Source organism: Salmo salar, chromosome 26 (assembly GCF_965601325.2).
Source record: "Salmo salar chromosome 26, fSalSal1, whole genome shotgun sequence".
Taxonomy (NCBI): domain Eukaryota; kingdom Metazoa; phylum Chordata; class Actinopteri; order Salmoniformes; family Salmonidae; genus Salmo; species Salmo salar.
In genome coordinates this window covers 26,036,164-26,049,920 of record NC_138316.1, presented here as the reverse complement: position 1 = coordinate 26,049,920, position 13,757 = coordinate 26,036,164, and the positions used below count along the sequence as shown (strand labels likewise).

General features: G+C 46.0%; 1 protein-coding gene across 17 annotated transcripts in view; it reads right to left on the bottom strand.

Moving 5' to 3' along the window:
• The window catches only part of sox6 (SRY-box transcription factor 6), a 199,772-nt gene that overhangs the window by 162,321 nt on the left and 23,694 nt on the right, over positions 1-13,757 (bottom strand). For 14 of the 17 annotated variants that reach the window (XM_045708398.2, XM_082969573.1, XM_082969572.1 and 11 more), the window contains exon 3: positions 6,410-6,480. The exons of the other annotated variants lie outside the window; for them this stretch is intronic. The gene's annotated coding sequence lies outside the window, so the exon portion shown is untranslated. The remainder of the gene's footprint in view (positions 1-6,409; positions 6,481-13,757) is intronic. 17 annotated transcript variants of the gene reach the window in all.

The following is a 13,757-nucleotide window of genomic DNA, read 5'->3' as shown; positions in this document are numbered from 1 at the left end:
GTGAGGGAGGGGTAAGGAGGGATCTGTCTGACAGGCACAGGATAGAGTTGCTGCTGCTGGCTTGGAGAGAGAGAGACACTAACACATTCCTTCAGGAGGACACAGCGGAAAGGAGACTTGCATGTTTGAAGGGACAGGGGTTGATGTTAAGATAAGGCTCCACCCTCATACATGTGGCGGTGATGTGTTGGGGACGAATTTGCGTTCTCCAAAGTAATCTGTCCCAATAGTGTCTCAATGTAGATAAGAGGGCTGTATTAATGACAGGCTGAAGACGGTCTAATTAAATAAGCATTTCAGACCTCTCAGTCGACAGAGGAGATGTGTGAAAGGGTGGCCTACTGACAGCACTGGGAGAGGATTAGAGAAAACCTGTCCTAGTATCCCCAACATCCCCAGGGTTCTCCCATCTCCACACACACACACACACACACACACACACACACACACACACACACACACACACACACACACACACACACACACACACACACACACACACACACACACACACACACACACACACACACACACACACACACACACACACACACACACACACACACACACACACAAACCTAGACTACAACTACACCTTGACTAATAGTGATAGTGTCCCATCTCTCCATCCCCCTGAGCTAGAGCTGCCAGATGAGTAGTGAATTAATTTGTGAGGCACTCCAACATTAAGAAGGTGTGTTGAAAGGTGTCTGCTCATGTTTCAAATTAAACGGGCTGCTGGTCAGCATTAGCACCTCGGCACCCGCCAGCAGCCGCTTGCCTCCGACACATAGGGGGCTGGGGAGGGAGCCTATCCACCGTTCACACTGGAATAATTACAACATGTCAGGAAGAATTAATTTCCTCATTTTTCAAAAGGATACACAGAAATTACCATGTTATTATATGACAGAGTCCCTGGGAGGATTGTATTAAATGTGATTTCTAGCACAGCCCACACAACAAATTAAAATGAGAAATAAGATGGAGAGAAGCAGGGCACGGAGCATATGTTTATGGCAATGACTGAAGCCAAGGGACCAGAAACAACCATCTTCATTTCATTTTATTTAAATCAGGCCGACACAGTGTGTCTGAATGACAGCGCCTGCTAATGGGCCCAGATTACAGGCTCCTTGGAATTAGCACAGAGACCCAGCCACTTAGTGGGGGAGTAACGGACGCTAGGTACTGGGTCGGGCTACACTACAGCAAGACCATCTGAGCATAATGCAGACATTACCACAGGCCACCCCTGCGCCACCCTCCAGGACAAACAAGGAAACAACTTCACTGAGCTTACAGTACATTCATGTTGAGATCAATTAGGCAGGGTGGTTATTTCAGACAGTGGCAGCTGATTTCTCAGAAAGATCAACTGACAATGCTTACTCACTGTGAGCTGTTCTCAACCTTCATTCTTCTCATCTTAAAGCCAGTCACAGTGAAGCCATGTAATACAGTTAAAGAGTAATGACATTATACTATGTCCAAGTCAATCATTCCCCATTCGTTTTGGTGTCTAACTTCTTCAGAAATGTAAATGTAAGTTTACAGCAAAAAAATGTATGTTGATGCTTACAAGTTAATGACCCCTGGAAGAACGACAACAACCCTGGAGAATTACACCATGAGGAGAGAATAATTATATTCCAACAAAATGACTTAGTATTTTTTCTGTACTGTATTGACAAAGATAGCCTAAACAAAAGTACATTAAATGCAGTAGCACCTTTTACATAACTCAAATAATAAACATCTTAACCATGGGGGACTTTAAAGACCCCTTCCCAGCATCCCCCTCCAGACAGGACTTGGGGGTTACGGGGTGGGGAGAAAGAGGATACATGGGACCCGTGGAGTCCTTCTCCCTTCTGCCTCTCTCCCCTCTCCCAGGCTTTGATTGGGCTTGTTAGCTAAATACAATCTAACCCAGGCTTGGAAAGGAAGAGTTTTTAAACTCTCCCGAAATGGCCGCCATTAGAGCCCAGCACTCCCCTGGGTACCACAAACTTAAAATAATTTTTGAATCAATTAACTGGATACTCTCAACGCAACGGGCATTTCACACTCCAGGGTTGGAGCACATTATCAGCCGGAGACGATTCATGGCGTTTTGGGAGAAAAGTTCATGGTTGAAATCATTAATTCATTTGACCAGACATTTAGTTATGCATTACATTCCACAGCTGGGGAAGCGAGAAGATTAATGGCATGTTCTCAGGTCCGTTTTCTGCACTATATAGCTAATAGGTGAAACTTCTCTCTGTCCTACAAGGGCTGCAACTTGTGAGGAAGGAAAGCAGCCAAGTCTATACTAGGTTTCATTCTACAGAGAATCAAATAAAGCACATTAAGCCATCAAAATCAGGCCTCATATCTAATAAAGCTGATAGGAGGGTATAACCCCGATAACAACAGCATGTTGCTGGGATGGCAGCTCATAGAGAGGGGATTGAAAAATGGTCATATCTAAAGGGGTTAAACACAATGTCACCAAACCTTACAACTAACAGTATCTATCAGGGTTATATGGCATTAGTGAATGGAGGCATACTGTATCTACATACCTGTACAAAAACTCTTTCCTGACAGATAAAGAAATCTGCCAACAATCAATTTGAATATTCCCAGTGTTCCTCTGGAGCAATTGAAACCAAGGCTGATGAAATTAAAATCACTTTGTCAAGCAGTCTCCGTTTATCTACACCACGGGTCATAATCAGCGCAGGCAGGGTCAGTCGGCTGAACCAACAGGCCCATTTGATACATAATAGATGAGAAGATAACCAACCAACGGTTATTCATTTTCATTTTGTGGTGAAGTGCTGTTTATTTCATTTCTTAGAAACCATCTCCAGCAGATCTTCCCCATGAGGGGCATCAGTGCTGGACTGAGCATAGCCCAGAGTGACTGCTGTGTGTCCATCACTTATTACATAATGACACACGCTGATAAAGAGCGTATTCGGCCCTCCACGCTTGGGTGTTTCCAAATGAGTTCACACAGGAGTGATGAAATACATCGTCCAGCAAAAGAAGCTACACACCGTCAAAATGACTCACAGCGTCGTTTTATGATGAATTAAACATGTCGATTCAAGTTGCATAGGATTTAGATGAATGAGTGTGTCAGGTCTGGCTGATAGAAGAGCACAGGGAAGTGGAGCAGGTCTTAGGAACATCACACACAGGCCATCTAAAACCAGTAAGACAGGGAGACACAGTGAGTGTGGTACAATCTATTCTAACGCACACTAACACTTCTTAAATAACAGTGCGAGCAAAGTACTAATTTTACAAATGGGAATATTTGGGTACTGTGTTCAACGACAACCACGTACAATCACTGAATAACAATTAAATAAAATGTCTACAAGCATTTTTCCCACAATGCACCTTATTTTCTGCTTTGAAGAGAAAAGCTCAGGTGTTCGTTCCATTGGCTATTCACTATCAAGGTCCTCATGAGTGGGAGCATCTCAAGTAACGTAGGAGACCTCTAAAGTCTACCTCAGGTCCATACACACATTAAGTCCTTTATTCAACACACACATCATTAGGAGCATTTGCTGTTCCTACAAAAACAAACACACACACACGCACTTAACCAGTGGACAACAAGGCATACCCTGTTACTCAACCAGCTGTACCTATGTCAACCATATGGCTGATGTTTTCTGTTCTTAGTCAGTAGCTACTGTAGTTATCTTTTTCCCTTTGGTCCAACAATAACCAACCGTTTTATTCCCAAAATAGAGACAGGTAACCTGTAACTTGTCAATATCAATGTTAATATCTTGGTTCCAGGTCTTTCTCTCCAGAGGAAGCAGTGGGGACCACTGTTGTTTTGGTTTATTTACTACTAATACTACAAAGTGTAAAGCTGTGGTAGTATCAGGAGCTCACCAGTGTTATACAGTGTTAGCACGCGATACAGTCTGGCTAATGTATGCTCTTTCACTCATCATGTCCATTCACTACATTTATCTATTTTTTTCACTGAGCAGTATTCATTGGTGATAAAATCCTAAAGTTAAGGCTTTGTTATTCCACCATTCTGTCTGCTCACTGGAGCTGAAGACAAGCCCACACTCCCAACATGGACTGCCATTGAGAACGGACTTAACAACACCAACAGACACTACAAACAAAATCTGAAAACCATTAGCCAGTTTGGTTTAGATAAAAGCATTGATTTGCACTGAAGACAACTGTGTTTGAGGAGAAATGGCAGAGATAAACCGTTGGTATTAGTAAATGGCCGTGAACTTTGAGATGTGATTGACTCTTATCAGTTGATTATGCAGGACCAACAAGGACTCCTCAGCCACATTAATATCATTCAGTCCTGCCTCTCCGGAAACCATCTCCAACTGACATTTGAAAAAAGATTAAAATCAACTAAACTTTCTCGGCTTTATTTGCTCAAGAAACATTTTCTCAGATACATTTTTTATTACAACATCGGCAGCAGCAGAGAGAGCTCCCATTAAAGGCGTATTGTAGCAATAAAGTACAGCCATATACTGGCTGTTTTCGGAGGCGCTGCCTGCGTTTCCTGAAATGGACTCTTTCTTCCCTCTTGTGAATGTTCTTATTGAGACGACACGCAGCCATAAACTACCAATAACAGCAGCCGACATTAGCGTAGAGAATAGAATCAAAAGCACTATACATGCTACTATGGAGGTAGACATGGAAAGTGAGGAAAAGAACCAAGACACCTGGGTTTAGTTTTCTAAGGGCATCAGAGGTTGAGGTAAACTCACAGAGGGTTCACAAGCCACACAAGGCCTTGACGTCATTAGTTAGCCTGACCATGCATGTACGTGTCACAGTTCCATGGTCTTCTGTATTCAACCTCTATTTACAACTAAAGCTAGAATACATGAACGTAGGTGTCAAAATGTACTTTAACCTCAGATTGTGTGCAGTATTTTTCTTTTTACTAGAAATAAAAGCAGAATCTGAAAACATACAGATTCTGTACCTGAATAAACAACTCCAAAATAAACTTTATATAGAAAAGTATGTGGATTCAGCTATTTTAGCCACACCCGCTGCTGACAGGTGTATAAAATTGAGCACACAGCCATGCAATCTCATGGACAAACTTTGGTAGTAGAATGGCCTTACTGAATAGCTCAGTGACTTTCAACTTGGCACCGTCATAGAGTGCCACCTTTCCAACAAGTCAGTTCATCAAATTTCTACCCTGCTAGAGCTGCCCCGATCAACTATAAGTGCTATTAATGTGGAAACGTCTAGGAGCAACAACGGCTCATCCTCGAAGAGGTAGGCCACAGAAGCTCACAGAATGAGACCACCGAGTGCTGAAGCACGTAACACGTAAAAATCTTCTGTCCTCGGTTGCAACACTACCAAGTTCCAAACTACCTGTGGAAGCAATGTCGGCACAATAACTGTTTGTCGGGGAGCATCATAAAATGACTTTTCATGGCCGAGCAGTCGCACACAAGCCTACGATCACCATGCACAATGACAAGCGTCGGCTGGAGTGGTGTAAAGCACGTCGCCATTGGACTCTGGAGCAGTGGAAACGTGTTCTCTGGAGTGATGAATCACGCTTCACCATCTGGCAGACCAACGGACTAAGCTGGGTTTGGCGGATGCCAGGAGAACGCTACCTGCCCCAATGCATAGTGCCAACTGTAAAGTTTGGTGGATGAGGAATAACGGTCTGGGACTGTCTTTCATGATTTAAGCTATGCCCCTTAGTTCCAGTGAAGGGAAATCTTAACGCTACAGCATACAATAACATTCTAGACTATTCTGTGCTTCCAACTTTGTGGCAACAGTTAGGGGAAGTCCTTTTCCTATCTCAGCATTACATTGCCCACGTGCACAAAGCGAGGTCCATACAGAACGGGTTTGTCGAGATCAGTGTGGAAGAACTTGTCTGGCCTGCACAGAGCCCTGACCCCCATTGAACACCTTTGGGATGAATTGGAACTCCGACTGCGAGCCAGGCCTAATAGCCCAACATCAGTGCCCTCACTAATGGTCTTGTGGCTGAATGAAAGCAAGTCCACGCAGCAATATTCCAACATCTAGTGGAAGGCCTTCCCAGAAGAGTGGAGGCTGTTATAGCAGCAAAGGGGGGGGGGGGGGGCAACTCCATATTAATGCCCATGATTTTGGAATGAGATGTTTGACAAGCAGATGTCCACATACTTTTGGTCATGTAGTGTATGTCTAAATTGTAAAAGTGACCATGTGAAGTAACAATATAAGCTTATTCTGTAGCGTCCATTATATTAGTATTTATTTGTGCATTTCATTCAATACAGGTGTTCAATGTGGATGGAAGACTCCAGGGGTAAAAAAGAAATCTAACTGGATAGCCTTTAGAAAGAAATCAAAATAGTGGAAAAAGAGTACTTACACAAACAGAAAGACTAAACCCCCAGCACCCAGCGATCACTGGTTAGTTGATTTTGAACTCATGAAAGTGACCTGAAATGATAAAAAAACAGACAAAATATATAAATGTCTCTTTGTCCATCTTTAAAAAAATATATACATTAATTATTTATCAAAACAGTTAAACAATCCATCCCAGACATTCAATTCAAAACAACATATTTCATGGATACGTTATAAAAAATGTAATCTGTACAATCAGTGAAATAACTTTATTTGCACATATCAAAACAAACTTGGAGAGGAAAGGAGAGAGAGGGAGATAGGAGGGAGGGGGGTAAGGAGGAGAAGGTGACTGCTGGCCCATGGTCAGAACGTCTACAGCTGAGGTAAAACAGCTTTATTAATGAAAGAGATCGGGACTACGTCCTAGACAATGTTTAAAATACACTTCTCTAATACCTCATTAATCTGTCATACAGCCAGTAGATTCCACTATTACATGGCTTCATATAAAGTGGTTGTTTTATTTAATTTGGACTTTCTTTCTTTGAGCGCGGCAGGCTAATGATTTATTTAGCAGCATGCTCTGCTAGTGACGGCATGTCTCTCTCTGAGCCCAGCCGCCAGAGCTCTGTTCTGTTAGGGAAAACACAAACAACCCGAAGCCTGTGCAATATGGACATACCACTTTTAGCCATTATCTAACCCGGAATTTAACATCAATATTTCTACCTCCATACAGTGGAAAAATAACACAACAAAACAGGAAACACAACAACATCCAAAGTGAGAGAGAAGTGGAGTGATCATTGTGCACAGCCACAACACGGGCCTGAAACAGCACAAAGCTCATTGATGTTCATTTCCTCACATTATCTTGTTTTTCACAACAAGCTGCGATCTCATTAACAGCTGATTTATACAATTACCCTGCTTCAGCACCGCCAATTAAACCAGGACAGAGGTTTTTAAGGTCACACTTAATTGATCTGCCAGTAATTTGTACTACTGTACCTTGGTCTCCTGCGGCAAGGCAGGGAATAAAAGATACCAACAGCAGACCAGAGAAATATACCAACACATTTGCAATTGGTGTCAAAGTACAGAAAAGAGATCTCAGTAAGAGAGGATAGAGGGTTAATAGAGTAGGCCAGGGAGAATGGATCTGAATGTGCAGCCTTGAGACTGAAAGTAACAATAGGAGAGAGAAGGCCCACAGACTGGCCCTGACTGAATGGTAATCTGCTGTCATCTTTACAGCACCTCTGAGCTGACAGTCCAACCTCTCAAAGGACCCAGCCGTCCTAGCCAGCAGTCTGCCAGTGTCCACACCACACTGTCTCACCTCTCTGCACTGTACTGCACACATACATACGGACAGACACGTGTACACGCACAGGGTCAGAGATGGAAAAACAGACACACACACAGACAGGCAGATGGACAAATAGAGAAAGAAACAAAGACAGCAAGGCAGACAGACGTCTACACACACAATTTTACTTTTAAAAGCCACGAAGGGCACTCTCCACCCAGACTATCATAGCCCACTGTATTAAAGACATAACCAGGGTAGTAATTCAATAAACAAGTGTTTCTTTATGAAACATACACTGAGTTTACAAAACATTAAGAACATCTTCCCAATATTGAGTTACACATATCCATGTCTCAGTTGTCTTAAGGCTTAAAAATCCTTCTTCAACCCGTCTCCTGCCCTTCACCTACACTGATTGAAGTGGATTTAACAAGTGACCTCAATAAGGAATCGTAGCTTTCAGCTGGATTCACCTGGTCAGTCTATGTCATGGAAAGAGGTGTTCTTAATGTTTTGTACACTCAGTGTATAACGTCTGACTCATTACAGTTAATAAATGAGAGCTCTTTTAATTGCAGGGGGAGAAATTAACAAGCCTTTGAATTATTAATGTGATGTTAATTGAAACAATGAGGAAAGTAACACAAATAGAATGTTGTATTCATGGCTTATTTAAACGAATCATTTGACTGGAGAAAAATGATTATGATTATAGATAATTAAAAAAAAACAGAGTGATATTACAAATAATAAAACAAATGTTGTAATTCCTCTGGTGTGATAAGAATGTCTCAGACAGAGACTATTGTATTGGTGTGATGCAGTACAGCAGCTCTTCTCCTGCTGAGAACACAGCCTACGGGCTGCTGGGGAAATAACACAGCGATGGGAACCCTTCCTTTCCCTAATTAGACGATCATGGATTCATTAAAACAGAATCCCAATCAACTCCAAATTCAGTGTATTAGTTTCCCCCAACACTTTTATCACCCAATCATTGTGTCCACAATAACCATAGAGCCTTTTAAATGTTAGATTTTTTTACTCGGCTGTTGCTGACAACAAACCGCACTGAAACACAACACACATAAACGGGAACTAACACCAAGTTAACACATACACATACTGAATGAACACTATCTTCCGCTTTAACACACGAACATACACTTTCACACACACACACACGCACACGCACACGCACACGCACACACACACACACACACACACACCACCAGCTGTCTGCACTACTGGAGTCCCCGTGACATCAGGGGTGGTGAGCTATCAGCCAAATAGATAATTCTCATTAAACCACAGGTGGACAGTCAGTCAGGGGGTTGCCACACATTACAGACAGCACCGCTTTTAAAGAAAAATCAACATTTATCTATGTCCCACACTAGAGATGCAGCGGGATTGATCTGTCAAACAGAAAGCCCTTTAAACAAGCCCAACAGACAGACTAACAGTGCTCACTTCAAAGGCCCCGGGCCAGAGAGCTCAAGGACACCTGAGGTAGTTCTGTCAAAGGGTGGCCTTTCCTTTCCTTTGTCTTTGGCCAAACCCCTAGACTATATTAAAGGGACCCTCCACCTAAACCCCACCACAACCCTGTGTCAGGACACTCTCCAACACCACAACCCTGTGTCAGGACACTCTCCAACACCACAACCCTGTGTCAGGACACTCTCCAACACCACAACCCTGTGTCAGGACACTCTCCAACACCACAACCCTGTGTCAGGACACTCTCCAACACCACAACCCTGTGTCAGGACACTCTCCAACACCACAACCCTGTGTCAGGACACTCTCCAACACCACAACCCTGTGTCAGGACACTCTCCAACACCACAACCCTGTGTCAGGACACTCTCCAACACCACAACCCTGTGTCAGGACACTCTCCAACACCACAACCCTGTGTCAGGACACTCTCCAACACCACAACCCTGTGTCAGGACACTCTCCAACACCACAGCCCTGTGTCAGGACCCTCCTCCAACACCACAACCCTGTGTCAGGACACTCTCCAACACCACAACCCTGTGTCAGGACACTCTCCAACACCACAGCCCTGTGTCAGGACACTCCTCCAACACCACAACCCTGTGTCAGGACACTTCTCCAACACCACAGCCCTGTGTCAGGACACTTCTCTAACACCACAGCCCTGTGTCAGGACCCTCCTCCAACACCACAGCCCTGTGTCAGGACACTCCTCCAACACCACAACCCTGTGTCAGGACACTTCTCCAACACCACAGCCCTGTGTCAGGACACTTCTCTAACACCACAGCCCTGTGTCAGGACCCTCCTCCAACACCACAACCCTGTGTCAGGACCCTCCTCCAACACCACAGCCCTGTGTCAGGACACTCCTCCAACACCACAGCCCTGTGTCAGGACACTTCTCCAACACCACAGCCCTGTGTCAGGACACTTCTCTAACACCACAGCCCTGTGTCAGGACACTCCTCCAACACCACAACCCTGTGTCAGGACACTTCTCCAACACCACAGCCCTGTGTCAGGACACTCCTCCAACACCACAGCCCTGTGTCAGGACACTTCTCCAACACCACAGCCCTGTGTCAGGACACTCCTCCAACACCACAGCCCTGTGTCAGGACACTCCTCCAACACCACAACCCTGTGTCAGGACACTTCTCCAACACCACAGCCCTGTGTCAGGACACTCCTCCAACACCACAACCCTGTGTCAGGACACTCTCCAACATCACAGCCCTGTGTCAGGACACTTCTCCAACACCACAGCCCTGTGTCAGGACCCTCCTCCAACACCACAGCCCTGTGTCAGGACACTCCTCCAACACCACAACCCTGTGTCAGGACACCCCTCCAACACCACAGCCCTGTGTCAGGACACTCCTCCAACACCACAGCCCTGTGTCAGGACACCCCTCCAACACCACAGCCCTGTGTCAGGACCATCCTCCAACAAAACAGCCCTGTGTCAGGACACTTCACCAACACCACAACCCTGTGTCAGGACCCTCCTCCAACACCACAGCCCTGTGTCAGGACACTCCTCCAACACCACAACCCTGTGTCAGGACCATCCTCCAACACCACAGCCCTGTGTCAGGACACCCCTCCAACACCACAGCCCTGTATCAGGACCCTCCTCCAACACCACAGCCCTGTGTCAGGACCATCCTCCAACAAAACAGCCCTGTGTCAGGACACTTCACCAACACTACAGCCCTGTGTCAGGTCACTTCACCAACACTACAGCCCTGTGTCAGGTCACTTCACCAACACCACAGCCCTGTGTCAGGACACTTGTCCAACACCACAGCCCTGTGTCAGGACACTCTCCAACACCACAGCCCTGTGTCAGGACACTTCTCCAACACCACAGCCCTGTGTCAGGACACTTCACCAACACCACAGCCCTGTGTCAGGTCAGTTCTCCAACACCACAGCCCTGTGTCAGGACCCTCCTCCAACACCACAGCCCTGTGTCAGGACACTTCTCCAACACCAGACCACAGCCCTGTGTCAGGACACTTCTCCAGCACCAGACCACAGCCCTGTGTCAGGACACTTCTCCAACACCAGACCACAGCCCTGTGTCAGGACACTTCTCCAGCACCAGACCACAGCCCTGTGTCAGGACACTTCTCCAACACCAGACCACAGCCCTGTGTCAGGACACTTCTCCAACACCAGACAACAGCCCTGTGTCAGGACACTTCTCCAGCACCAGACCACAGCCCTGTGTCAGGACACTTCTCCAGCACCAGACCACAGCCCTGTGTCAGGACACTTCTCCAACACCAGACCACAGCCCTGTGTCAGGACACTTCTCCAACACCAGACCACAGCCCTGTGTCAGGACACTTCTCCAACACCAGACCACAGCCCTGTGTCAGGACACTTCTCCAGCACCAGACCACAGCCCTGTGTCAGGACACTTCTCCAGCACCAGACCACAGCCCTGTGTCAGGACACTTCTCCAGCACCAGACCACAGCCCTGTGTCAGGACACTTCTCCAGCACCAGACCACAGCCCTGTGTCAGGACACTTCTCCAGCACCAGACCACAGCCCTGTGTCAGGACACTTCTCCAGCACCAGACCACAGCCCTGTGTCAGGACACTTCTCCAGCACCAGACCACAGCCCTGTGTCAGGACACTTCTCCAGCACCAGACCACAGCCCTGTGTGTGTCAGGGCTAATGAGTGAAAGCTGGCCTCTAGGGCCATAATCCAAAACGCACATGTCTGTCATGTTAAAGAAGGATTTATAGTAAATCTATACACTAATACAAAAACCTCTCTCTCTCGCTTGGTTACTTTTCATTTATCCGTACGTTACAGATTGAACGTGTGCCCTCTGGAGCTACCATTTGGCCTGAAATCCTTCCTTTCATATGTAAGTGAAGGCTGTTCCACAGACATCACCGAAGAGAGGGAATCCAATCAAATGAACCTTCAGATTCCAGACATGTGTTCATCTACAGGGGGCTTGATTTGATTTGATTAGCCCCGCATATAACGGGGTAAAGTCTCTCTCGCTGACCATCATATGCAGGTGGCTGAGAATCAATGGCCAACCTTCAGAACAACTATACAGAACGTAGTTACACAAGTGTCTTTTTTCTCTGTCAATGTCCAGACAGGACAAACAAAGCAAAGACACACATGAATATGAGACTTCCATTGACATTGTTCAGCTGTGTGTGTGTGTGTGTGTGTGTGTGTGTGTGTGTGTGTGTGTGTGTGTGTGTGTGTGTGTGTGTGTGTGTGTGTGTGTGTGTGTGTGTGTGAGTGCATATGCAAATATGTACAGGACAAACCAATCCCCTGCACAACACAGCTGTATCCAGATCTGCAACATTTTCTAAATATCCCCAGTGCACTATTCCAGCCCTCACTCTTTCTAGTCCAAACATGTTAAAGTAGGGATTTTGCAGAGGTAGTTATTTTGACAATGGAGGCAATCTTTTTGCCATCAGCGTGTTGGTCCCCACCTGGCTGAGACCTGGTTATCTCTACAGACAGAGAGAGGCAGCAGTGGCCCTGGCTGGGGACTATGGGAGGGCTGGGTGGGTGGAGGGATAAGGCAATGAGGTGGGCCCATAACAGCAGTCCAGGCTAAACAGCAGGGAGCCTTGGGGAAATGGGGGGTGGAGGGGAGGGAAGGGGGGTGAGAATTCTGCTGAAATATCTATTAGTGGACTCGGCTCAAGCCATTGTCAGATTCAATATCCAAGTCCACAAAATCAACCCACTTTCCCCACATCGCCCACCGCGAATGAGAAAAAGCATAGCTGTAGTATGCAGTGAATGAATGGCCGTCATTACAAAAAGGGGAGGACAAAGCCATGTCTGGGCTAATAGAAGCTGATGCCCAGGTCAGCAGGGAGGTTAGCAGGGCTGCAGTTACCTGGCTGTTGGCAGGCTACAACAGGGGGAGGAGAGAGAGAAGAGCAGTTGAGGAGACAGAGCTCTGATGTCCCTATGATAACTTGATTAACAGAAAGCTATAAATTCCCTCTGGCACAGTGCACACTGCACAGGCATGCCAAAGAATATGAGCTCACAAAGACAAGCTTTATTTCCACGCAAAAAAATCCACCATATCATTGAGTTATTTGGTGCTGGAAACGGTCCAATCACAGCCAGACACAGCTGCTTCAGCACACTATTACCTGTCACAGCCTCCCTGCTCTCCCCCTCTTTCTCTTTCTGCCTTGCTCTCTCTTTCCTTCTCTCTTTCTCTCGCTCTCTTTCTCCCTCACTCCCTCTTTAGTTCGGTCTGTTTCTCTCCATCTCTGTGTCTCTCTCTCTTTTGCTCTTTGTCTCTGTCTTTGTCCCCCCTCTCTCTCTCTCTTTCTCTCTCCTCTCTGCCTCTCTCTCATGTGAACACGACAGGCACAGATTAAAGATGGAGCTGCACCAGGCCTCCTGTCACAACGATCAAAGTAGACCTGCCTGAAACACTCACCATTGTCAATCACACTCAGGTCAGGAGAGGCTGAGAAAGTGACACCACACAATAATGTCTTTATTGTGGAGGGCTG